The sequence below is a fragment of the Falco peregrinus genome, chromosome 2 (genome assembly GCF_023634155.1).
Source record: "Falco peregrinus isolate bFalPer1 chromosome 2, bFalPer1.pri, whole genome shotgun sequence".
Taxonomy (NCBI): domain Eukaryota; kingdom Metazoa; phylum Chordata; class Aves; order Falconiformes; family Falconidae; genus Falco; species Falco peregrinus.
Window position 1 is genome coordinate 19,170,977 of NC_073722.1, and position 27,402 is coordinate 19,198,378.

Genomic DNA, 27,402 nt, shown 5'->3' on the forward strand with positions numbered 1-27,402 from the left:
ATAGATGTTCCAGTTCTTGATCTAAAAAATAAAATTTCTCATAAAACTGTTTTAAAGAAATATGGACATCCCAGTAAATCAGTAGGAAATTTTTCAGGTACTTCTGAAATATTTTAAAAGGTTCTCCTTTATTTTGTCCACCAAAAATAAGCATTAGTCAATTCACAAAGTAGTATCAAAATTTACAGAAATGTAACAAGAAAATAAGCTTTGGTGTCCTACTTTACTAAATAAGTTACTAGTGATCAGCAGAATGAAGTTTAATACCAGTTCAGAGAATTTGGAGCAAGGCTGGATGGACTTCTTCCAGTTAGATTACAAATATGCATTAAATGCTTATTCTGAGGTTAAATTGCACTAATGTGATATTTGAAATTTGGGACATACTAACAGCTCTGCCTCAACATCCTCTGAATACATCTAATATAACATTTTTTCAACAAGAAAGTTGAGTTGAAGCTCAAGTAGAAGACCTGGGGTCTGCCTGCTTTCTCTGTGTAGATGAGCCCCATGTTGCCTTTGAAAAGTCGTTCAGCCTTGTGGTTTTTTTCTCCTGTAAAGATCTTCCTACCTATGCATATGCATGATGCATGCAGAAACCAATTCTAGTTTTTTTCCCAGAAGATATTTGTTGTTGCTCTTTCAAAAAAATCTTTATTTTTTTCAGGAGAAGTATTTGATTTCCCTTCTTCAGTCTTCATATGACACAGGATTTTTTTTAACTTAAATTTAAGGTTTTGTGGTACACATTATTCAAGAAAATGTTCTTGGGAATATTATGACCCGATGCTCCATATGGGCCAGCACTTACTTCTATGGTGCACTATATCCAGAAGAACAGACTACAAGAAATAGCAGCAATAAATAGTCCAATAGCCAAAGACTGTTGCAGAGTGAGGAAAATGAAAGCAGATAGCAACAGCATATTTCAGAAACAGCACTGATTTTATATATTGGGTGTTAACTAGTTTTTTAATAGATTTCATCACTGAACAATATTAGACTTTTCAGTTTGCTTTGTTTTCTTTTATTGTGAAAAATAGAAAATTTTCCTCAGAAGGGTTCAAATTAATTTTGAACCTCTTTAAAACAAAAGAAATAAACTAGATTAGATTTATTGTAAAGGTTTGGTCTAAAATTATATGTGTGACTCTTTCTGAACCCTTGCTTTTCCAGACTGATTTTGTGGCACAATATAGTCTCCATCTTCCTTTCTCTTCCCCTCCACTGCCTCTTAATTCTCTTTGTTCCACAGAGGGACTTAAATTAGCAGTTTCCCTTTCCTCTGGAAATTATTAAGTTTATCACTTCCTGTGAACAGTCCCTCACTTTCACAGCTTGCAGCTACATTTGCTATCATTTACTGTGAAAAATAGTTAAATTCTGAACAGCTATCCTCAACATTCAACTTTTAAATTTGCTACTTCTGTTTTGAAGAAGGCCCTGTACTACAGAAACTGTGCTGATTTTTCCCATCTCTGTTACTTTTTGCATCTTCTGCACAGGAAAAAAACCCCACATGTCAATATCATCCTTCATTTAAGACATGGTTACTCACCCAGTTAAAGTTTAAGCATCCAATGATGTTTCACTAACTCAGGAATTGACTCTGTTGTATTTATTCAATAAAAAATGCAGTCCTTCTTGGACATTTAACTAAACAAAACTCCGGTTTGATTTTGCAGAGTACTTTTTCTTCTAGTTGAACCAAAATAGCAGCAAGAATTTTACAAGAGGATTCTCAGTGTATTATCTTGACAATTCTAATGTAATCTTGATCAAAAACAGTCTATACCTTAAATTCACTATGTAAACCTGAAAGTTCTCAAGTAGTTTTGAAGAAAAGCTGTTGTGAAACGTGAAATATGAACCTCATTGTTCCACACTGTAATCTATATGAATAAAAGTAATTCTTTAATAAAAAGAATTAATTTCTTGCTCATATTGATGTCTTAATGTTGCTGGTTCAGTTGGGGTTTTTCAGTGCAAAACTTCTTAGTAGGAAATCATACTCTAAATGAAAGATTTCTTCTTTGCTAGCATTAAACAAGGCAAAAATAAAAAAAAGACAATAACATCAAACCCAGAATAATGTTCACAAACCCAACAATACACAGTAGAGCCACAGAAAAAAAGGTTTTCTATTAAGAGCTATTTTTCTGGGCTAATATATATAGACACAAAACCACAAACATTTTTAGGATTGTTGTAATATTTCTGTGCACTTCAATACAAAGAAATCTAAAGTGTAAATTTATAATGATACTGATACCTTATTTTTATTACATTGATTAAAAAAGACCCAGCTGATGGACTGAAAGTCAAAAGTAGTATCCACATATTATCTTGGAAGAAGCATATCTCCCTTAGACTAACTCAAACCTCAAGGAAGTGAACAAATTTTTATTCCCTCTGGGATATTCTTAGTTTGTAGGATGTTTTTATTCTTGCTGCACAAAGCATTGCATTTAGGGTGTGTCACATGAATTCGACTAGTTTTCTTGGGTGAAAAAAGATGAACTCAAACTTCTCCCATGGACAGAGTCGGCTTGTTCTGCAGGAAAACACGTACATTTCATAAACAATGACCAGATCTCCATTCACAACTCTTCAACTGAGACTATCTAGTAACTTAACAGAGGATCAAAAGAAAAACTTTTATTATAATGTAACAAAACAAATTTAATGAGAGGTGTTCTACTGACTAAATGAAAATGGTAATATTAACATGTAACAGTAACCACATTGTAAAATGTAGTCATTTATTTCTTATTTTGGGAAACACTGCTAAACTGAGATGCCTACAAAAAAATGTCATTGAATTTATGATCTATAATTACATAGGAAAATGTACTGGAGCCTGCTAACATAAAGGATCACTTAAATACTACATATAACATGAGGATATTTGCAACGTAAGATGTTACAAGAGAATGTAAAATCTCCCAAATGTTATGTCAAAAACCTTAGCTTTGTAAGCCATGTCACAAAGTTAATTGTACTAAACTTTAGAAATACAAGTATTATGCAGTTATTTAACCACATGATTTGTGTGAGTCTTGAAGTTAATGGAGTATATTCACAAACACATTTCTCAACTGGGAAAAGTGTCCTCAAAAAAAGCAAGGCAAAAAGTAGAGGAAGAAGTTTTAGCAACAGCGTTGCATCTGCCTACATTACATACTTTAGTTCTCCTTTGGGGGTGAAGATATTACAACCCTGCTTTTTAATTTGTTTAAATATGAACTATACACAGATGGGGTTAATTAACACATTTGCTACACTGATTACATTTTATGACTTACATCAATACCTGCAAAGTACCAATCAGCCTAAATCCTGAACTAAATCCCTGATGACAGAATGTCTAAGGGAAGAGAAGGTGATAATACAGACAGGTTTAGCTGTGGTTTTACAAGGAAGCTTGTGCAGACATAGAGTATCTTGAAAAGTAAGGAGATGTGGTCAAGTGCCAGCTTGTAAAAACTGCACTTTCCCTAAACAGCTCCTGTGGGCTGAGTTTCCAGAGTGGTGTAGTTAGAGAAGTGTGCAGGTTAACCTAGTGCAATGTTGACTGCGATTGTTAACTGAAAGGTATAAATTATATCTATGCCAACTTGACATATTTTTGTTACTGCCTCAAGTGAAACTACTGGATTTGCCTCAAGTTTCCATGATGATTTCATCTCAAGCTGTATTTCTCCTGTCTTAAAATACCTTCCTCAAAAAATATCCATTTTTACTGTTCCCTCCAAGTCAGTTCATATGCACACTATCTACATGATTAAGCACAAGAAAGTTAATAAAATTCTGAATTTTGACACTCTTTGTAGTGGAATGAAGCTGGGTTAATTAGCATTGATAATATACAACTGTGGGCTGGCTGTTGGCTGATGTAAATGAGGTGCAGGTGCGACTGATGAAGTTAAGTGGTTGAGAGCCAATAAAGCACAGCTGAGGAAGAAGCAAGAGGAGAGAGAACACATGCCTTGGATGAGGTGAGACGAGGAGAAGGCAGCAGAGGGACTGGCATGAAGAGTATGCTGGTATGAGGTGGTGAAAGACCTTGTTGCAGCTTGATAGTTTTGAGAGTGCTGTGACAACTTTTCATCTTATTTCTTGTACAGTTCTTAGCATATTGTCTAGGATTAGGCTTAGACTGCCAACTGTGTAGAACAGCAACATGAAAAGATATTTGAATTTAGCTAAATGTTTGTTTCTCCACTTATCTATTGCATAGTCATTCCAGTTCATACACTTAAATAAAACAAAACCTGCATTAATAAAATTCTAGCTTAAAAAAGTTACTTTCTATTTGTAAATACCCTGCCTGATATATCTTAAAGTCCACTTCTAACACTCAGCATGACCACCATGCCTCTACTGTTCTTCAAGTTTAGCCTCTTTGCTGTATCAGCTTCTATACTTTTATCACTTTTTCCTCTAGTCTCAGTATCAGCTGTTGCTAGGTGGCAACACTTTTTGCCATACTTCATACATCCAGAAGACTAATGGCATGCTCTGTTCCACTCTTTTTAAGTTCAGGATCTTGATCACTATTCTTGGTGTCCAGTAATCTCATTGTTTATATTCCTACAAATTTTCATTTAGACTTTAAGTATGCTTGACTTCAGCCTTTTATGTCTACTATATTAGTACCATAACAAGACTGTAACATATGCATTCCATATTAATTTACATTACTATAAGAAATAATGAATTCCCATAAATTCCTCAAGTAACAACTGGAAGCATTCTTCATTTTGTTAGAAACAAACAGCTATTTCTTTCATTTTGAAATTTTTATTAAATTTTGTTGGAAAAAATTTTTAGATGTTATGAATTGGTTCCAGTAGAAGGAAGAAGAACTTTCCATATTGCAGACACTTTTTCAAAAGTTAACTCCTTGCCATCATGTAGGAAGAAGAAAATTGGTATCTCACAAATTGTCATTGGATGGAAAGCTGCCTTCAGCCATTATCAAACATTTTCCCCATGCTTTTAAGACCAAATGCTTTAACTTTCTTTCTGTAATTGTTTTCCTTTACTGTAAGTAAAATATAATGTAAACAATAATTTATCTTAAAACAATGTGATTGATGAACTGATTTGCTCAAGTACAGTTTTCTAGTGCTACTTTGTTTGCCTTGTTCTTTCTTATTCACTAATAATGAATCATATCAGTTCAGTTCTAACGCATCCTTTCCTTGCTTATCTATTTTTTGGTATCATTCCTCGACTCCATCTTCATTAATGAAATCTAGTATCTCAACATCCAGTTGACACTGTTCCTTCATTTATCCTCCTATTATAATTCTTTAATTCTTCTCCCCCCCGCCATAGATTTTTGTGATCCATTAGTTTTCTTCTGTTCTGGGCCTCCAGTGTACTATACTCCAGAATGCAGATGGCTAATTTCATCTGCTGTCACTATTTTTAAGTGACATAGGATGCCATGAGAGACATAGGCTGCAATAACCCTTCTTGCAGGATGCGGTTTGTGCCAAGCCAAAGAAGAACCATTCAGACATGTAGATTTCAGGTACTGTTTATAACCTAATTAAATTACTGTGATGCTTCAAACCTATTTTCCAGAAGATTTTCTATGTCCAGGGCAATGTAATCTAACTATCCGTAATATTGTATCTATAATCAACCTTTCACATGATATCTAGTTGTAATACACTATTCCTTAAACTTAAAAAAAAAAATATCAAAAAACAACCCCAAACAACACATTATGATTTACTTATGGATTTCATTAAATCTGGAAGTAGAATTTTAAAAATCACAGTAGCGTCCCTAGATCCCATTTTAACTGTCTAAACTTAATATTTGGATTCATGCTCAAATATTAATATTTAGTACTGCAATTCATAGAATGGGAATTCATGCACAAATATATTCTCACTTTGAAATTATTACCTCTCAAAGAATGCTCAATAATGATTTCAATATAATTTTGATAATTCTACAGCAAGTAGCCCATTGCTACTCTGACAGCTGGTAGATTCTCAGTTAAAAACTGCCCAAATCAGTGCTGCTTTATGTTAAAAAATATTTTTGTAAATAATTTTTGTTAAACATTTATGGAATTTAACCCTTTGCAGTCACCTACATTTCAGTGCTGAACTGAAAGCCAACATAATTTTAATTGATGGTGTAGTCCATTGTCTTTCAAATTCAATGTAATTTTTGTAGTACATTTCCCTTTTTCATTTGATGACAAGGGACATTAAGTAAAATCTCTTCTAGATTTGCTGAGAAGCAGTCTTGCATTTATTTAGAGTCTTATTTTTCTCACTCTTAGAATGGGAATTTTAAAAAATGAAGTTATATTAATCTATTCCTCAATGGTAATGAGTAACAGTGTATTTCAAGTTGTAAACACTGAAAAAATATTGCAGTTTTTAAAATCTGCTTAAATACCCAAATTCAAATAGAAAAGAACCCATTCTTCAATTTTATAGTCATATGTTTTTTTCGATAATCCTTTTCAAATTACTTCTGTCTTCTGCATTGATAGAAGAAAAATTATATAATGAATAGTTTACTTGTAAGGAAAGAAAGTAACAGGTTGTGATCTAAAAATAAAGTGCTGGGAGCTGAGATGAAGCAATTTCAAGTTTTAAACATAAGGTAACCAACAATTCACAGAAAAAGATCCCAGACTGCCTATTTCTTGGAGAAGGAAGTAACACCACCTATTTAATGAGAATAATCTGCCAAGGAACGTGTAAGTTCTGGCAATTTAAAGTAGGAAAGAGAAGATCACTTTCAGAATCTGACAGTTATTATTGGATTGTTAGCAATGTAATTTGCCTGTAGGTTAAGCTGCTGGCAGACATTCCTCAGCAACTAGGGTACAAAAGAGTAGGAAACTGATGCTTGATTAAAAAAAATGTAAATAGGAGTTTTCAATCACTGACTTTGGGGAGACATTTGTTATTTAGATATTATAAGTTACACTGCCTTGACACACTGCAGTACCTCTAACTCTCAGAGAGATTAATATAATGCTTCTACCGAGTTTGCTGTTGGCATATCATATAATCATAGAGTCATTTAGGTTGGAAAAGACCTTTAAGATCATCAGGTTCAACTGTTCACCCACAACTGATGAGCATTTCTATTAGATGCTATAGACATACCTGGAAATGCTAGAGATAATGAAAACTAGTTAGAATAAGGAACAAATTTTATGCAATGTTTTACAAGCGGCCCTACCAAAGCTCAACTTTTATACACATAAAAATCTTCAAATATTCCTGGGTTTGTAGAACCCTACTTTTTTTGGGGGGGGTGAAATATAAGACTTTTTGTGTATAAATATTAGAATTTACATCAATAAAACTTGTTCATTTTAAAGTTTCAAACAGTTCTCATATTTGCAACTCTGAATTTAAGCAGACGTTCGCGTCTACATATGTCATGATGTGTAATGTATCTTTTCATTACACACCGTTGTTAGGCATGTACCATGTTTTAATGCATAGATTTTGTGATGCTACTGTATATTCTGTCTTCATCTAACAAGTTCTTTTGGAAAACAATTATGCAGCCGGGTTTCTGCATTCCCACAGAAATTTTGTTTATGTGGAGTATCAAAGTAGCCAAAAAGTATTCTTGTCCACTGACCATAACATTGACAATTTACAATGAAGTGGGGTGACAGAGGTGAAACATCAGCAAAAACATAAAAGGATTTTGTCAGTGGATTTGTATACATGTAGGCATGTGTGTCAGGTCCTTAACTGTTTTGCATCAGCTCGTAACATAAATATGTGGCATTGATCCTGCCAGAAGCACCATTCTGATTTGCAGATGCAGGCACAGCTTGCTAAATTCTGCTAAGGTTTTCCCAGGGGACAGATGGAAGAATGCCGAGGCCATCTGAGCAATCCTCAAGAAGGTAAAATTAAATCTTAGATTGAACTCTATCTTATCATTAACCTATTTGAGTAAAGATGAGCTGCAAACAGGCTTCCCATACCTAGCATGTGGACCACATTGTGAAACTCAGCATAGTTTCTGTCTGCCAGCAGTTTGTGTTCTAAGTTGTTTTAGTTGGGTAAAACAAGTGCTGGCGATCAGTGTACAGTATACCCACTGGGAGATACTGGCTCTATCTTACTGTTACCGTGTTTCAGGTGAAACATGCTAGAATAATTTGAACTATGTGTGGACTGCAGTTACTATAAGAAACACATTCATATGTATAAACTATTACTGTTGGCAACAGCTTCACCACAGCAAAAGCATTTTTGCTTCAGAATAAATACACCGGATGATACATACGAGCACAAGACTTGAGTACTGCACGAACCTGAATTACTGTTTTCCTTGTGAATGAAGAAAGCACCACATCATGAAGCAGTGGGTTTGACATTGTGGCCTTAGGAGCTTTTCTGATTCTTATTCCAAAATCTTTGTCTAATCCCTTTGTTTTTCAGCACAAAGTTTTAGAAATATATAATTTCTATGTTGTATATACAGGATGCATTATATAAAACTTCCCTTTTAAAATGCTGTCAGGAACAGCAAGCACAGCCTCCCTGTGGCAGAGGAAAATGCTTATATATTTATTTGTGTGCTTTGAAGGGCTGTTCAATAAAGCTGCTGGATCAAAAGGCAGTTCAAGACAAGAACTGGTTGAAGTAAATCTGGAACTGATAATTTAGAATGTCAAACTTGAGACATTTTCTCTATGAAAGGTGGTGTAAAATGAGTTAACAAGAAGATTTCATTACAACTAATGAAGGAGAATGGTACTGTTGGCAAAATTCTGGGCCTCTCTATTACAAACATTGAAGCAGAAGTCAGAGTGTTCTTTTAGGAATTGGCTATTAAACCCATTATCTGTAGATTACAGCACATTGTCAAATGAGTAATAGCAAATTGGCTGAAAAACTGGAGGAAATCCAAAGCTTTCTGTCAGGCTGTCAAGGTACTTAAAGAGGAATTTTGCAAAGGTCTGCCAGGGGTCTGGTTCTGTTTAATATTTTCATCAATGGCTTGGATGGAATAAAAGAAATGCATTCAGAAGAAACAAATCTGGGAGGAACTATTAATTTTTTGGAGAACAGAATCTGAATAGGATATGATCAATTAAATGAACTTTGTCCACAAAATAAGTTTTGCAGAAATTAGTATAAAGTTCTACATGTTGTATGGAAAATCAAACGCACAGATATTAAATTAAAACTTGGATAGACAGCAGCATTGCAGATAAAAAAGTTTGGGAGTTTGAGTGAATCAAAGTCCTTGAATATGAGTCAGCCATGTGGTGCTGCTCTAGAAAAGGTTGACTTCAGTTTCATTAAAACAAATCCCTTGTATAACAAAAAACAGGGAGCTGAGTGTTTCCATTCAGCTTTTGTCTGCTGAAGCATGGACACTGCATTCACTTTCCAGTGAATAAAGAGGCAGAGAAATCTGAGATAATCCATGGGAAGGCAATAAGACATGAGAGAATTAAAAACATGACAAGATTGCAAGGCCAAGAAAAAAAAAAAAACCAACAAACTGAAAGGACATCTGATAGTTGTTCTGATGCAGAAAAGTCTTAAGAAAAGGAAAATTTCTCTCAATGTATTGCTTTTTAGATATTGGTTAAAGAAAAAGAAGCTGTTCTATAGCATGTAACCAAAAGACACTTGTGTGTGGCACCTCAGTACAGAAAAAAACATAGACCTGTTGGAGCAGGTCCAGAGGAGGGCCACAAAAATGAGCAGAGGGCTGGAGCACCTCTCCTATGAGGGCAGGCTGAGAGAGTTGGGGTTGTTCAGCCTGGAGAAGAGAAGGCTCCAAGGAGACCTTATTGTGGCCTTCAATACTTACAGGGGGCTTATAATAAAGCTGGGGGCAAACCTTTTAGCAGGGCCTGTGGCGATAGAATGAGGGGTAATGGTTTTGAACTAAAAGACAGTGGAACCCTAAGGATAAGGAAGAAATATTTTATAAGGGTGGTGAAACACTGGAACAGTGGCAGATGCCCCATCCCTGGAAATATTCAAGGTCAGGCTGGATGAGGCTCTGGGCAGCCTGATCTAGTTGAAGATGTCCATGTTCATTGCAAGGGGTTTGGACTCAATAACCTTTAAATGTCCCGTCCAACCCTAAGCAGTCCAAAGTACCTCCATTCTCTAAGTATTCCCTCCAGTTTTCAGCCATTTCACTGTCACTAATGCAAACGCAACTCCAATACAACATAAATAAACAAACACTTAAGTGGTGTCCAAGGATAAAATAAGCTAGAAAACTGATTTGAAAATTAGATAGCCACTGCCTGGGTTAGGTAAACAAAAGTTCCCCAGGTCTCACTTTCTCTTCTGTACTAAACACAATGAGTCCTTTCTGTCCCTGTTACTTGGGCTCTCTGCCTCAGAACAGACTAGCTAATATTTGTGTTCTGGAGACCCTTACACAATCACATCACTTTACAAGTGTTTGATTCTTCCATGGCTGTTTACAGGATTCTGCTGCAACCAGTGTGATTCAGTATGGACAAAGCTAAAAAAAATTAGTGAGATGGATACAGTAGATTTTCATACGCTGACTGTCACCTTGCTGCTCTTGCTCTGTACAAAACACTTTCCTCTTTTAAAGGAAGAACAGGGAAAAGAAGAGCAATAGCTTTTCAAGGTATCTTTTTTCCAGCTGAAAATTCACCAGGAATTCAGGTTTCAGACTACTTCTGTCAATGATTTTATGTCAGAAGGCAATGTATTCATAGTGCATAAGTAGTAGGTAACTGTCACACTTAAACAGAAACATTTTTGTAATATTTTTGACAGTGCTAAATGTGTGGATCAATGTGAGTATTATATTTGTTGCATCTAGATTTGTGACGTGGCAAGAACAAAAGGAAAGAAAAAATCTCTGAGGTGATTGAGACTGAGTGGACAAGGTGTTTCATGCTGTACATAATCATCTGAATACAAAGTTGTGCTGATTTTTCCATTAGATTTGAGCAGCTATTCTAGGCACAGTAACTGTCATTGCATGCTGCGCCCAAACTCTGCCAGCCCATCCCGGAGTTTAGGCCTTTCCTGCGTTCCAGTTCTGGTTTTTAACAGGAGGAATTTCAAGTACCTTTTCCTAGTGTTGTCCTGGACTGGTCATCAGTCACTGCATGGAAATATTTGAAACCTTTCTTATGGGTGTAATCCAGGCTCATGCTGGGTCTACTTGGGAAAGAGTGAAAACCAACATGTTCCCATGCAGAACATGTGGGAACTGTGTTGCTTCTGGAGTAGGAAGTAGGTAGGGAGGAAAGAATCCTATAATACTTGGAAAAATAATGGAAGAGACAGAAATAGGAAGGAACAGAGTAAAGTTTGTAAGGAAGTACTTGGTTGCTGTGATACATTTTTATTCTTTCTACTTTGAGGTGTTTGTTATTCTTACTCACCTTGACTCCCTCTTTTCCTTCTTTCCCCTCCTTTCCTGCCTCCGTCCTTACCCTCACTAAAGCAAAAAAGAAATTGGGCTTTATCAGGAAACAAACTTTAACAGAGTCATTTCTCATGACTCAATACAATTTTGCATGCAGGTGCTGATACAAAAAACTGGCAAGAAGAAAACACTCTAAGACTTTGTTTCATAAGTTTAGAAGGCAGGCATTCTTTATTGCAGCACTGGGTGCACGGAGGATAGCATCTCACATCATGCCTACCTATCTGACCAGTGTTCCTCGATTTATTACCACAAAGCACATATATATCATATTACCCTGAAAACTAATACATAGTATAACTACCTCCCCAAAATGATTCACATACGCATAAGGCCCTTGCGTATGCGCACTTTGCTGCTGGGGGTCTTTCTTGGGGTCTTTCAAGACCCCTGGTGGTTGAAAGTTGGTGAATTTCAGCTGAACTTGCCTGGGGAAGATGCGCATTCCTTGTTCTTATATAACTCCATTTGTTCTCTGCACTATACGGTTTTGCCCACAGTGCTCCATTACCCCACTTCTCTGGTCTACTGTTCTATCCCAGGTGTCTCAGAAAGAAGCTGCATCTTAATGAGCTCATTCAATAGGTCGATTGCTTTAGTATCAGCCTCTGTCACTGATTCTTTATATCTTAATTATATCATTGGTGGCAACTGAGTCACAGAATGTGTGCCAAACTTCACATCCAAAAGATATCAAAAACCAGAATCAATTTTCTTAAGATAGAATTGTTGGTTGGTTATGTTTGGTGGATGTTAGGAGAACAACAAGGGTAGGTCTAACTACTGGCAAGTCCAGGGGTCCTCAAACTACGGCCCGCGGGCCAGATATGGCCCCCCAGGGTCCTCAATCTGGCCCCGGTATTTACAGACCTCCCCGCCCCCCCCCCACCCCCCCGGCCGGGGGCTGCGGGGGGGAAACCAAGCAGCTGCAGATGACTGCCTGCCACTTCATCTGCGCGCCCACCCCCTGGTTAAAAAGTTTGAGGACCCCTGGGCAAGTCCATGAAAAGAGAAAACTCATTAACAAAGTAGAAAAATAAAGTAAAAAGAAACAAGGTCAGAGGCAGTGGTTTCCCTGCAGTGACTGTTCAAGTTGTTACTTCAGCAACCTCTTTTCCTATTGAGAAAATTGCTACATATCCCAGAAAAATGTACACATTATCTATTACTGCAGTATGTATTATTGACTTGATAACTTCTGCACACTTTTCCTCACAGCCTTCCCCTTCCCTTCACACCAGGTTTTGTTGGTTCTGTTAACAGCGTGAAAAAGAAACAATTACTACAGCGCTAAGCATCTTCTTTTTCCCTGAAGCTCTATCGCAACTGAAGGTACAAAGCCCCTTGTAGAATAAAATCCTGAGTGATTCTAGTCAATCAGCAGTTTCCTAGTTGCTTTAGTTTTGTTTTTGCGGACCGTAAAGATATCAGCATGGAAGATAAAAACAATTTAGCAAAGAATTATTTTGTGGGCAATTGCACATTATTAATTACCGGTTTAACTAAAGAATTTTCTTTAATCAGGTCTCCTTTTGCACTTCATTTGTTCAAAGTTTATTTTTTTATTCAAGTTTGAATGTGAAGATCTCCCAGTCCTAAAATGTACATCATTCTGCACCCAAAGTAATTTTAATACTGAAATACTGTGTTGGACTTACTTTAAAAGCTCTTGCCTGAGAGCACACAAAATTGTGTTCACTGAACTAAAAAAAAAAAAGGTACTTCTGACATTTTAAGAAAAGAAGAAAACAACAAGAAGAAAGAAGTCAATGGTAATTTCAATTGTTAATGTTTTACAATTGCCACCATTTTTCTTCTAAACAGTACTGAGATTCATGCTTAACAAAAACTAAATATTGGATTAAGCTTTAAAATACTGCATTTTGTGTCTGAATATAAAAAGCCACATTTCAGCATATCAAAAGAACAGAATAATTTCGTATTGTGTGTAAAATTGACATCCAGAAATTATTAATGCATAGTCAAATATATACTAAAAAGATTTGTATGTTTCTTAAAACTAATCCTTAGGCTACTCAAGGTCAGCATATTGTTTTCCTAATCAATCAGGTTTTATTTTGATATCAATATAATTGTCTGCTCAGACAACATTGAAATACCTGATGATCAGGCATTGATGTGGTTTGCCTGGGAATGTATGTCTTGAGCCTGAGTGACAGAATATATGAATGTTTTATTCTTACTTTTTTACCTGTAAGGCATCATAGAAGAGATAATCTTTTACAATCAAAATGGTAACAGAAGATTAATTTCTATAGTCCTATTTTTAATTCTCTGCATTTCAGCAATTCACTGTGCTGCTTCAATAATACATAGTCTGTCACCAAACAAAGATATATTTTTTTTCTTCACATCTGAGGAAATATTAGATCAAATCTGAAAACACAAAAAAGGAGTATTTTTTATCTCTCAAATGAATCTTTCAAAGGTTCATCATCTATGTTCTACAGGAAGTAAACACCTCAACAAGCATGCAAATCAAGTTATTTTTAATTTTTTATGTATCTTGTACGATACAGTATTTAATTGTGGAGCAATTATTTGTTATGCTCTGTAACAGCTAAAGGTTTGCGTTCAAGTTGTTTTGTGTACCATTGCCTTGATAATAGTTACCTTTTATCCCATCATATATGGATTAAATCTCAATTATCTTATCCATGAAACTGACAGAAAATATTTCTTTCAAGAAATATTGTACTGCATAAGCAGAAATAATTGATTTCACTATCCTTTCACTGTTAAAAGCTGTAATTTGAATACTGATAAAGTAGTGGACCACTGCTTTAACCACTATAACAGAAAACAGCTTCTTAATACATGCAATATTAGTTTGGTTATCCATATAAACACTGAAGCAAATCTGTATTTCCTTTCAGACTGTTAATTTACTAGAAGTATTTTTGTGGCTATTGAATGTTCAGCTTCAGTTTTTAAACATCACTATTTGCTGAAGGGAATTACTTTAAGAATGATGCTGAGCCTGACAAGAGCAGAGGTTCGAACAGAAATGCTCGAACAACCTCAGCTAAAATTTACTTTCAGTAATGAATACAAATAATTATCTAGTACAGCTGCTTATAAATAATAAAAGGACCAAGAGTTAGTAGCAGAAAAAATTCCCACATAACTTGTGAAGTAATGGGAAAAAATATAAGGTACTGTCAAGTCACAGACTGTAAAAGATAAAACTCTCAAATTTACCCAGATGAATTTTCAGATAGCTTTTTTTTTACTTTCCCTGTTTTTTCTCTTGTATCTTTATAAAATGTCTTTAAGAAAGACACAGATGAAGGTGGTTTGCAGATTAGCCACCAATAACTGGAAAGGGTAATAAAAATATAGGAATATACATTTCATCACTGTTTCAGTGACCCTCATTAAACTTGAATTAGCCTTTTCAATTCTAGGATTTAACAGAAATAATTCTTAAATTTTTGGTTCAAATCTAAGGAAATTTTTAGCAACTATTTTAAAATTATTTTTTGTTTATTTTAATTGCACAACACTTTCTACTAGTCCTACATTTACTGCTTTGTCTTGACACTGTAAGCCAAATTTGGGGTATTTCTGCAATCCAATTGGCCATGATCTAGACATCAGAATTGTTTAAAAGTTTAGAATTATCCACAACTAGACTGATTCTATAATCTTTTTTTTAAGTACCCTACTGAAATCTTGCCAACAAGACAATCAAGTTTTCCGTTACCTGTACAAAGAATGTCCAGCGGTCAGAACTGTCACTGTTGGACCCACTGGGAAAAGAGACATTCAATATTAGCAAATCTCATTGAGTTTGTCTAAACGCTTTTGTCCCCTTTTATGTATGTTTCAAAAGGCCTAATTCTGCATCTGTTTCTTAAATCCATGTCAGGGCCCTGAGTCCATCCCCATCCTGTAGGTTTGGTGCATGGCTTCAAGCATTATCATTACCCTTTACTTTCTATAACTAAAACTGGATGCAGCAAATGCAAACACATTGCTGCCAGACTTTAAATATAGCAAGTCAGAATAATTAAAATATCTGTAATCAAACTCCTTTCAACTGTTTATATAACAAAAATCTGAAAATGACAATTAGTTCCGTTGTAACAACAGATTATTTTTATTTAAGTATTTCCCTGCAGTATTCTGCAGAAATCAATGTTCCAGTTTGCTTATAAGGAGTGTAAACCGGAAACTTTCTCACTGTGAATGGAAGTCTTGGCTTTAACTTAGTCACTTATTTTCAAAATATCTGGTAGAGCAAGAGTCATATCTCTTCCTCTGTGTGTCACAAAAACAATTAACCTTGCAGAAAACTATGCCCTTCTTCATCTGTTGGAAACATCAACCAAACTGCCTCCTTTGAAATAGCTGAGTTATAAAAGTATTTTAGGATTTTTGAAGGATGCCACCTCCCGTGCGCTGTATGGCATTCCTTGCTTTTTCCCTGAGATCCATGAAATCTCTCTGAATTCCACTTGTTTTCCAAGAAGCAGAAAATAGCTCAGGTATAACTTCCAAACCAACCCTCTGCCTCTTCAGCAGTGCCCACCCTACATTTACCATGCACTTTGTGGCTGTTTTGGAGCACGACTTCTTCTATTCTGCTCTGGGGACCTCTCCTTTCTTACACCAACCCATAATCACATTTATCAAGTTTCTGATAAGGTCATGAAATTTTCACCTCCCTTCCTTGCGCTACATTGCCAAGTGATCTTAGACCTTTGTAGAATAAGCTGGTAGCCTGTCTCCTGTGCTTTAATAGGTCTGGCAGCTTGCATACAAAAATTAAGTCAGAGAAGCTTCTGTGCAGCATGACAGCTACAGGGGAGTAACTGCCTTTTAGCGAGGTCTTCCCCTTGAACCAAGAGAGCAGGGAACTATACCAGCAGAAACCTTGTACCACAGGCTCGGTTTTTCTTGAGATGTAACGCACCTACGAGTGCAGCTGCTATGGGAAGTCTTGTGTTACTGAGGGAAATGAAGGGAAGATAGTAAGCATAGTGTGCTGGGTCATCAGTATGGCAGAACAATCTGCAGGACAGGGAAAGGTGCTCTGGGCTGGGGACAGCCGACACTGGTGTATTTTCGTTACATTACCATTTTTGAGAAATAACATCTTCTTTTCATTTACCCCTCTTTGTTTCCTCTTTAGTGCCATTTTCCTTTAAAAAAGTTTGCAGGACAACTGCCTTAAAAAAAAAAAAGATAAAAATTGAATGGCTAAACTCTTTTATTGCTTGTTCAAACCAATTCCGCATAAACACACTATTTGAAAGTGGCATTGACTCCCCCTCAGGAGGAATGACTTGCCTCTTCCAGATCAGATAAAACGCTTTGAGAGAGGAAGCATGTAGCAATTTAGCCTGAACAGCTCTTTGACCCATCTGCCTTGCCCAGTGATGCTTCTGTTCCCCTACACACACAGATCTGACTGACATCCTTTTTTTAATGATGTATCTCCTGGACTGCAAGGCTTCCAGCCTCTGCAATCACATGCACATTAGAGATCCTGTTCCCTGCTTGCATTTTTTCTTACTGTCTCCTTTATGTAGGATTTGGACCAGCAAATTCTCTTTTATAAACAAAAGTATAGTTTTGAAAGGATGTCAGAACGGGAAATGCTTGTACCTGTTTCACAGCTGCTTTTTCACTTGTCAGTTTGTGCAATCCCAGCACAAGGACTTATAGCCAATTCTGCAGAAAATCTTCAGGGTAATACTTAAATAACTGTCTTCAAACTTTTTTTTTTTTTTTTTTTTTTTTTTAAAGGGAGAGGAGTGGCTATAGTTTGCATACGTACACAGAATTCTTACTGTGACAAATCTTTCTGTAGCTGGGAAACATAAGATAAAAAGGAAGTGCTGGAGCCATTGTTCCAGAAGGAAGTACAAATTCATCAGAATATGGGGATAAGTGTAGAAAAGTATGGAAGAAATAAATGTAAATCTCAACAGTCTTGAATATTTTGATTTCATGTTTCACTTCAGATGGTTAAAATACCAGATATAAGGACTCTTCTGTGTTCAGAGCTCAAGTGTTCCTCAGGTGGCGATTGGGGTATCAGCCCTTATTGCGTATACAGAAAATACCCGTCTTCCAAAGCAAACTTAGGATTGCTAATAGAGTTCCTCTACGAGGAATATTGAGTTTCTGCAGGGACCAGTGGCCTTTGGCTCAGCCTAGAGTTAGGGTTAAAGCTGAGAGAAAAATAAAAGTCCAGACCTATAGTATGAACGGGCCTGAAGAGAACTAGGCAAAAGAAACCGAGGGCAGCAAAAAATCCTTTCTGGAGTTTTTTTTTACTCAGTGGAACTACTGCCTTGTGCAAGGGACTGCCTAAAGTTAGGGCTGGGACAAAACAGAAAATCCAGAGCTTCAGCTAGAACAGGACTGGATAAAGACTACCAGTCTTGCATTCAAATAATTGTTATGAGCAAAAAGAAACACAGCACACATGGAACTAAGAATCCATTGTTAGCCTAATTAATCTTTTAACAATCCAATAGTCCAAATTTTCTAGTGGAGTACAAAGAAACCCCATTAATAATGAAGCTAATTTTTGCACATAATTTTCTAATATCTGCCTATCTACCTACACTATCTACCCAGTGTCCCTCTGGCTCCAAAGGCTGACACTTTCAATTTTCCTCAGGAAAACTTGGGGGCAGGGAGGTAGTAACAGTTTTTCACTTATTCTTTGGCATTGCAGCAATCACAAATTTTATTCAAAATTAAGGCTGCTGCCTTTCATTTTCCTTAGGGGAAAAAAAAGCCCACAGGCAAATTTTAATATGATTGCTCAGACTGTTTCCCACTACACTAACCTAACTTGCACAAATGTTGAGACATATTTAAACATTTTGTTGGAATCCTCTTATCTTCCCCACTAAGATTATTTGTGCAATATCTACTGCAGTGGTAACTCAGTACACATATGTACGATAAATACAAGACTAGCTTTAGAAATTATTGTAGAGGAGAGAGATTCAACTTCACATTTGAAAATAAGGTTATTCCCAAGAGTAGCTTTATGCAAAATTGTCCCTCAGAAGAGCAGTAATTGGAAGCTCAGCTCTATGACCTTTCCCTATATTCACATATTTCCTCATTTTCCCATGCTCACTGTAAGAACTGGTATGTAACAGATCACGTAGAGAGAGAGCTTTGAGAAACATCATACTGCTGTGGTAAGTTGAGCCCTTTGCCTTTTGCAAAGTAGTCTTTAGTGAAGAACATACAGAATGAAAAATACTTGACTGACTGCAAGCCTCAGCATCTGAACTCACCTTGGGTGCTCTTACTCTGGGGGACTTCATGAACAATTTATAACATAGAGAGTGTTTTGAAGTGCATTCTGAAAAAAACATAACAACTTGTATTGTGTTTGCGTGACGAGGTTTTGGTAGTGGGGGTGCTGCCAGGGATGCTTTCCATGAGAAGATGCCAGAAGCTGCCCCTATGTAGGACCCAGTCAGTTCTAGCTGGCTCCAAGATGAGCCAAGGCTGAGACAACCAGCAGCGATGATAGTGCCTCTGTGGAAACTTATTTAACAAGGGGTAAAAAATGCTGCGCGGCAGCAGCTGAGAGAGGAGTGAGAATATGTGGAAAGACAATTCTGCAGATACCAAGGTCAGCGAAGAAGGGGGAGGAGATGCTCCAGGTGCTGGAGCAGAGATTCCCCTGCAGCCCATGGATGTCCACAGTGGAGCAGATGTCTACCCTGCTGCTCATGGAGGACCCCATTCTGGAGTGGAACAGGTGGATGTGCCCTGAAGAAAGCTGTGACCCCATGGAGAGCCCATGCTAGAGCAGGCAGGAACTACAGCTCCACGGAGAGGAGCCCACACTGGAGCAGGTGAAGCTTCTGGCAGGACCTGTGGCCCCACATGGGACCCACGCTGGTGCAGTGTGTTCCGGAAGGACTGTAACCCATGGAAAGGACCCATGCTGGAGCAGTTCATGAAGAGCCGCAGTCTGTCGAAAGGTCCCACACTGGAGGAAGGACTGTCTTTTGTGGGTAGGGCCCCATGCAGAATAAGAGCATGAGGAGGAAGGAGTGGCAGACACGCAGCATTATGAACTGACCTCAACCCTGTTCCCCATCCCTCTGTGCTACTCGGAGGGAGGAAGTAGAGAAATCGGGAATGAAGCTGAGCCTGGGAAGAAAGAGGAATGGGGGGAAAGTGTTTTAGATTCATTCTTATTTCTCATTATCTTACTCTAATTTTGATGGGCTATAAGTTAAATTGTCTTGCACCACCTCAGCCTTCAGAATAACATTGATTCTCATAATGAAATTCTGTCAAGTCAAGGAGAGTCCACATGGCGCTACATCCCTTCAAATGACATCACACACTCTGATACCAAAACATACACCCCAATACCAAACAACAAACCTTTGACTCTCAGTAAGAGACCAAAACCAATAACTAGAGGATAACTAAAGAAAACAGGAGACTTCAAAAGCAATATTACTGGTTTGTTTGCCTGCAACTACAAGGACTTTGAAGACATAGCAGTGAAACTGCACATTTCTTATTTTATAAACACAAGTGGAGAACACTATTTCTGTAATGCTATGGAAATGCTTATTTACTCAGCAACACTTTTGAATGTGAAAAGCTGACTTCAGCTACATCAGGATCTATCTACCAACTTCTTTTTTTATTATTTTTCCAGAAGGATAAACATAAAAAAGCTAGGTACAATAAAATTTCATAGGATTAAAATTTAGCCACTTTTTGTTCCACTACAGAGATGGAAAACATAACGTACACAATCATCTTTATATGTAGTTTGTTGAAGTGAACACAGGCAGGGACTAGTTAAGAAATAACAAGAGCTTCCCAGGGCTAGCAAATAATGTGCCTTAAAAAACGAACTCTCAAAACCCTGAGAACAAATAAAACCACAAAACAAGTATAAGATTTAAATACTGAATTTAAAAAGAAAATAAAAGGAGTTCCCATGGTCCAATGTGTTTTTCTTGGCAGAACTAATCTATTGCAATACCACACAAAAGAGCATAAAATGGAACAAAATATCCTGTCTTTTCTCCTTTTTCTCTTTCCCCCTATCCTTTGTTACCCTGTATGCCTAAAACGAACTGATATTTTTATTTCAGTGTAATTTTGTGGGTTTGCTTTGTCTTCATTTTTTGACCTAAAGGTCAGTTCTCATATTATTTTTTTTCTTCACAGTTTTAATCAGTGAAATCTCATACAGTTGCACTGTTGTTATGACACTTAACCCACAGGCTGCTTGGAAATACTTGCCTAGGAGCTAAGACCACAGCCAAAAGGAGAAGCAGATGATAAGTATCATTTGATACAAAAGCTAAACCAACATGACTCTTTAGAAGGCTCTCCAGATCAAAAGGACTAATCAGTTGGATGGCATACTTATGGGTTTGTGGTGATTCTATTGTCATAAACATTTCAGTTATGAAATTGTTTGGAGTTATTACACTTGTTTGGATGCAGATGGTTGTGTAAGTACTACATATCTTATACTGCGGAGCTTGCTTTCTGTTCTTGAGATGGCTACTGTGTCTCAGGACAGGCAGAAGTTTATGGAAGAAAAAAAAAAACATTCACAGCTGAAGGGAACGTTTCTAAAGTATAGCAGGGCAAGCAAGAGGAAGAAACTCATCAGACAGGGAGTCAGTTAGCCCTATTTGTAATTTGGGACACTCATGAGGAAAGAGGATTTGCTTTTGCTTGACAGGCCCCAAAGATGACAGAAAATAGAAATTCCCCACCCTAAGAAAACAGAGCTCCGCTGAACGCACTTGGATTACAAAGCAGGCCTGTGAAGGAACATGCTCCCTAGTGACACTGGGGATTGGCAGTTTGGATTTGCTGTCAGACCTGTTAATTTGATCTGTCTCACCTGCATATTCTGAGATTTTTTTTTTATCTAAAAGATTTATTTTATTCAGTTTAGTATTTTGTGTTGTTTTGGAAGACTGCTTTCAGGACAGACACATTTTGCTGTCTTTGAGGCCTTCCTCACCGAATGGAAACGGGTGGAGTTTTGGCTCCATGCTCCAGTTAGCTCAGGGCCCCCTTCCAAAGGGCTTGAGCAGCTCAGATACTTCCAGGGATGTACGCTGGGCATGAAATACTCTTACTTTTTTCTTAAATTAACATGTAATTCCTTTATCTAACATATTGTTTAGGTAGTTTTCTTGCCGTTTGGGCCACAACCCTCTCAGTAGATCTGGGTATATGTTAAATCCATTACGTGGGAGCAGAAAGGAATCAGCTCTCTGCAACGCATACTTGCCATGGACTTACAAATACTCCTTTTGACTGAAAATATGATTCCTTGCTCAGAAGATATATTTGTTACCAATAGAAATCAGAGAATTGCTGCATTCTCCCACACGCTTTCTGCAAATAATCATCATGGCAGTCCCATTCAGAATGACAATCCCTGGCTTTCAAGGCCTCAGAGAGCTGCATAAATGCATTCTCTGTCTTGAAATGTAGAAATAAATTGGGTTTTTTGACGCAGATAAAAACGTTCCATACAAACTCTCAGCGACCCACTTGCACAGCTATTGCAGGGAGAAGCAGCAGTACTCACTCCGTGGCATGGGTAGGTGCCTGTGGATGTACAGCAAATCAAGACAAATCATCTGAGACTTCTACTCTGGGCCATGGGCTGGCTGGTGAGAAAGCTGGCAACCAAACCTACAGCTGATCTCATGTCAGGAATGCAAACACAGGAACTGTGCTACTTGTCCAATGCCCTGATATCAAAGGTCTGCCACAGAGAAGATGTGTTGCCAGATCCAATCCTTGTCTCTAGTAGGCTGGGACAATCAGGCGTATCAGCCTCCTTTGCCCCTCACCTCATCACTAACACGCTTGTACAGATATTCATCTACTTCTCTTCATGAACAGAGGCAACAAAACCTTTACACAAATACCTGTTTAGTCAACTTGAGGCTAAAAATTTAAGAAAAGTTACAGCTTCATTTTCACGTTCTTTAGAGGCCTGAGAAGTAGAGTGTCTGTTTCAGGTGATTTTCTGGATTTGTATAGGATAACAGTTAGAAGCTCTATATTAGTGAGCTATTAGTAGAGAGGAAAAGATGGAAGAGCTGCTGCTAAGCTGTGTCTAGGAACTGGCTGATTTTCTCAACTCAGGTCTCAAGGAAGTTCATTAAAAAGTATGAAGGATATTAGAAGTACAAACTTTGGCTGAAAACCAGTAAATGCTAATTAACAAGTGCCATGAGATCTGATGCAGCGTTTAGCATGCCAGCAGCTATAGACCATCTCACCTTGAAGAGAATGGGCAATTATTGAACCACCTTTTGTTTTAATATAAATAAAAATATGTAGCCTTCAAGCAATTAGTTGTGATCCCCTACCCTTCCTTTACACAATGTCATACAGATGCACTACTCCTATCAGAGGTATAGAGTAGAATTACAGGCTGCATTTATTATGGAGGCTGACTGTGATAATCCGTGCTCTTTGTTTCACATAGTAATTTGTGTAACTTTCCACAACCAACTTGAATACTAAATTGTTTGCAAGGAACACTATTCTGAAAGGTCACTTGCCTAAAGCTAATTATACCAAACAATGAGAAGGCAAACACTTACCCCTCCCTTACCAAAACTTGAATTCTGCAAGATACAAACTTACCTTCTGAGACAAATATTTTTTCCTTTTAAATTGTAATTAATTTGCAAGTGTATTTTTTTTTTTTAAAAAAAAAAGAATCCATTACTGATGGGGAAAAAACTGAGAGCAATTTAGCTTATTATTTTTGACAGGTAGCCTTTATAAATTTGCTTGCCATAAAAACTTTAAATCTTTCTGTAGAAGACAGAATCACATCCAAATATTGTTGGTAGCATACAGTTAAAGAAAAAAAGTCATTCATCATATACTTATTTTCATTCATAAAAAATAATGTTATTTATGTAAAACATAAATAATAAATAAATAATGTAAAACAGCATTTATGTGGGGGTGGTGATCAAAGTGTTCATCACATTATGAATTTAAAATTAAGACTACAGATAAAGTGACTCAACCTGTGAGGCAAAGGGAGGCTGAGATGACAGCACCACAAGAAAAAAATCAAGAAAGAAAATACATCTGATCAAGTCCTTCTGGAGCCTGTATTAGGGACTTTCATTCTCTACCGTAGCTATTTGTATAACTCTGAAGCAGCCATTGAGAAACTGAGCTGCAGTGGTTTAAATGAGATTAGAATGAGCCCCCAGAAAACTCAGTATGGACAACCAAATTACAATGTGACTTGCCTGTGGTGATACGGGCTGGCTTACACTCTCTCCTTGCTTACTTACTCAGCTTTAATTATTAGCTTGCATTTCAAGCTAAAAAGAGGATGTCCTTGTTTCAGCTGGGATAGAGTTAATTTTCTTTTTAGTAGCTGGTGCGGTGCCGTGTTTTGGATTTGGTGTGAGAACAATGTTGACAGCACACTGATGGTTTTGGTTGTTGCTGGGTGATGTTCATACTAAATCAAGGACTTTTCAGTTTCTCAGGCCCTGCCAGTGAGAGGGCTGGAGGGGCACAAGAAATTGTTCCCCTCAGGACAGCTGACCTGAACTAGCCAAAGGGGTATTCCAGACCATATGATGTCATGCTGAGTATATATAAGCTGGGGGAAGAAGAAGGAACGGGGGGACATTCAGCATTATGGCATTTGGATGGAGCCCGGCTTTCCTGGAGATGGCTGAACACCTGCCTGCCCATGGGAAGTGGTGAATGAATTCCTTGTTTTGCTTTGCTTGCGTGCACAGCTTTTGCTTTCCCTATTAAGTTGTTCTTATCTCAACCCCTGAGTTTTGCATTCCTTTCCGATTCTCCTCCCCATCCCTCTGGGTGAGGGGGAGTGAGCGAGTGGCTGCATGGGGCTTGGTTGCCAGCCAGGGTTAAACCATGGCAGAGGGCTTTTGTTCCAGCCCTTCTTTAGCCCAATACCTAAACATTGTTTTTAGAAACACCTGTGAGATATTTGAGAGCAAAACTTTACAAAGTCTAAATAGGATTAAAAATAGTATGGTATGCTAATATTCAGACTAGAGTTTGGCAACATTGCTTAGTCTTCCAAACATCCTATTTCTTCTTCCAAACATCCTATTTCTGTTTAGTAAGATGAGACATGTAAGAGTAGTAAAAGTTCTGCTTTTCCAGAAAAGTTCTGCTTTTCCATTCTCTTAACATGTTTACACACATCAACTATCATCTGAAGAGTTTAATGTCTGTGTCACCATGTAGGAATTAGCTCTCTAGAAAAATGTGGTAACATGAGAATGCTTTGATATCTTTGAGTCCTTAAAATGTCAGAAAGACTAAATCTGCAGCTTAACTACAGGTGAGATTGTACGGTGCATGGATAAAAGATTAACTTTTGTAAGAAAGTTACCCTTTCACGTGGGTTACCACCCTGCAGATTCCACAAAAACACTGCTGTTTGTGAACATAGTTTTGGAATCCATGTGCAGTAAAGATGTAGAAAGTAAGGGGTCTTGTCACGTTGCCCTGAAATGCCATCAAATAAAATGCATGGAGAGACAGAGTCTTTGGAACAGAGTTGGGATCCCAGATCCTTTCTCTCCCACATCAGCTTCCCACACATTAGACTAGACAGGTTTTCATGTCCATTCTCTTCCTAATTCACTGCTGTAGTGAAAGAATTTTTCGCAGCCACTATGCACAAAAAGGCAGGCTGCCTTTGACAGAAAATCAAATGCAAGGCTCCCATAGCGCAGGTGAGTGGCCAGCTTCACAGCAGTTGGATAAAATGCCATAAGGAGGGTTGCCCACAGTAGGTTCATCCTACACAAAGATACAACTGTAGACTCATATGCAGAGCACGTATCTCAGACTATTCCTCTCTGATGTACAAGAGGCAGGGAAGCACATTATGTCTGGATCATGACAGGGCTTAGCCATAATCTGGACACCAGTCTGCTTGGCCATCTCTGCGGTTTTACAAGAAATGGCTGTTAACACAGTCTCCTGCTTTGCTGCAGAGATTGGTGGGGACTATTTCAAATAGGGGTTAAGCCCCTCTTAGGTCCAGGCAAGAACATCTGGCTGCTACAGATCTAGGACACATTCTAGCTGATCTTTTTAGTATTTTCAATTAGTGGAATTAAATTAAATTATGTACTTTGAGGTGCTAGGGGGCCTACATAATAGGCGTCATCATCTCTGACTGGTGGAAACTACTACTAAGCTTAAAACCATCGCACTTGGTTGGTACAACTTTAAGACTCTTCATGGCATGGAATTATTACCATCCTATTCTAACACCATTTGGCGGCACTAGGTTTTGTTCCTGCAGCCATTATATAGAGTGAAGGACTCCACGTGAGAGCAGGGAGACTGAGCAGAGAGCTCCTACAGCTGGGAGTGCTAGTCTGTCCATGTAACTCCAAATCCACCTCTTATAAACTATAAAATTTTCACAACACACGCTTTAGCCTGTTTTTCTATATGGCACTACTTCTTCAGAGGGAGTCACTGCAGACTCAGATTTTTTTTTTAAAAAGAAAGATTGTTTATGGTTTTACACTGTCTCATTTTTCATGAGTTATGAGATAAACAGTATGTCTGCTGATAGATAACACTAGTACCACTTGCTTGCTAACACATTTGGGTCAAATGGAGCTTGACCCAAAGGATACCAAGGCAGTCTTCTGTTGCCTCTGAATCAAAGCCCTGCACAAAATAACACCCAGGAATTACTTACTTTCCAATTTGTCTTCTGTTCTAATGGAGAATATCTGCATACAACATTTTGGCTATAGATAATTCAATTTATCTGGTGTGTGCTTTGCATACTCCTTATAATGACTCTCTAATCAGCCCTGTCTAATCTGGTATTTCACACTTTGATGTACCTTGGCACTATTGCATATTCTGAATATTTTTCCAGGATAAAAGGGGCCAGCAATGTAACAGAAAAAAAAAAAATGCTTAAATCAACACTGAGAAGGACAGCTGAAGCTGGTATCAAATGGCTGATACTGCTGCCATCCAGTTTATGCTGACACAGAACTGCTCTACACTTATCTCAAGACAGTAAATAAGTTGAAGAAAAAAAAAAAAAAGATTGCAACCCAAGTTGAGCAAGATAAAGAGACTTCTTCCAAGGTGGAAAGAAAGAGCACTATTCTGTGGAGTCTGACATCCTGATTAGGATCCACAAGTTACCACATTTCACCAAAACACCTATCTCTGGAGCTCACTGCTCAAATGATAGAAGTGAGAAACAGAAAGCTGTTGCCAAGTTTAAATACTGGGCAGCAGGGTAGGATACCAGGCTAACCAGGCACCATCAGCTGCAGCCTGGGAAATAAACACAAGAACTCAGACAGACCTAACTTTGAAGGTTAGGCTAGGCTGCCACTTCAACTCATAAACAGAAAACAACAAACAAAAAACTAGGAAGTAGTATGACTGGTCAGATGCACCAGGCTATATAGAAATGATTGAGTTCTGCACATTTCAAGTGACCCCAGGAAATATATAAAAAAACCCCCACAACATCTCTATTACAAGAAAAAAAATATTCTAAACACTCCTTTCCAGAGAAAACTTTCATTTTCTCAGTATTTATTCATTGAAATCAAAAGAAGGTGCCAGATGGGTAAAATACTCCCTTTTTCTCCCTTACCTTAACCTCTCCAACCCCACCGTTCAAAAAGAAAAGAGGAAAACCTGTTTAAACACTACATCAGATCATCTGTTTTCAGAAGCCCACAGGCTTACATTGATGCTGTGTTCAGGTTGAACTCCACAACTGGGAGCACATTATCCCCAGAAGTGAACAAAGATTTATCTGCACCTAAATTTATTTATGGTCTGCGTTTGGGCTTTGCTGATGCCGTTCTTTCTTTGTGCAGAGTCAGATTTTCTTTTAACACAATAATGAGC

At 37.6% G+C, this 27,402-nt stretch overlaps 1 long non-coding RNA gene across 4 annotated transcripts in view; it reads right to left on the minus strand.

Moving 5' to 3' along the window:
* Nucleotides 1-2,420: 2,420 nt before the first annotated feature.
* Nucleotides 2,421-27,402, minus strand: part of LOC114013771 (uncharacterized) — a 102,753-nt gene continuing 77,771 nt past the window's right edge. For 3 of the 4 annotated variants that reach the window (XR_008745601.1, XR_008745602.1, XR_008745599.1), the window contains one exon: nt 2,421-2,554. This is a non-coding gene — a long non-coding RNA (uncharacterized LOC114013771). Of the gene's footprint in view, nt 2,555-11,413; nt 11,449-27,402 lie in introns of all 4 variants that reach the window. The other variant, XR_008745600.1, reaches the window with a different exon arrangement.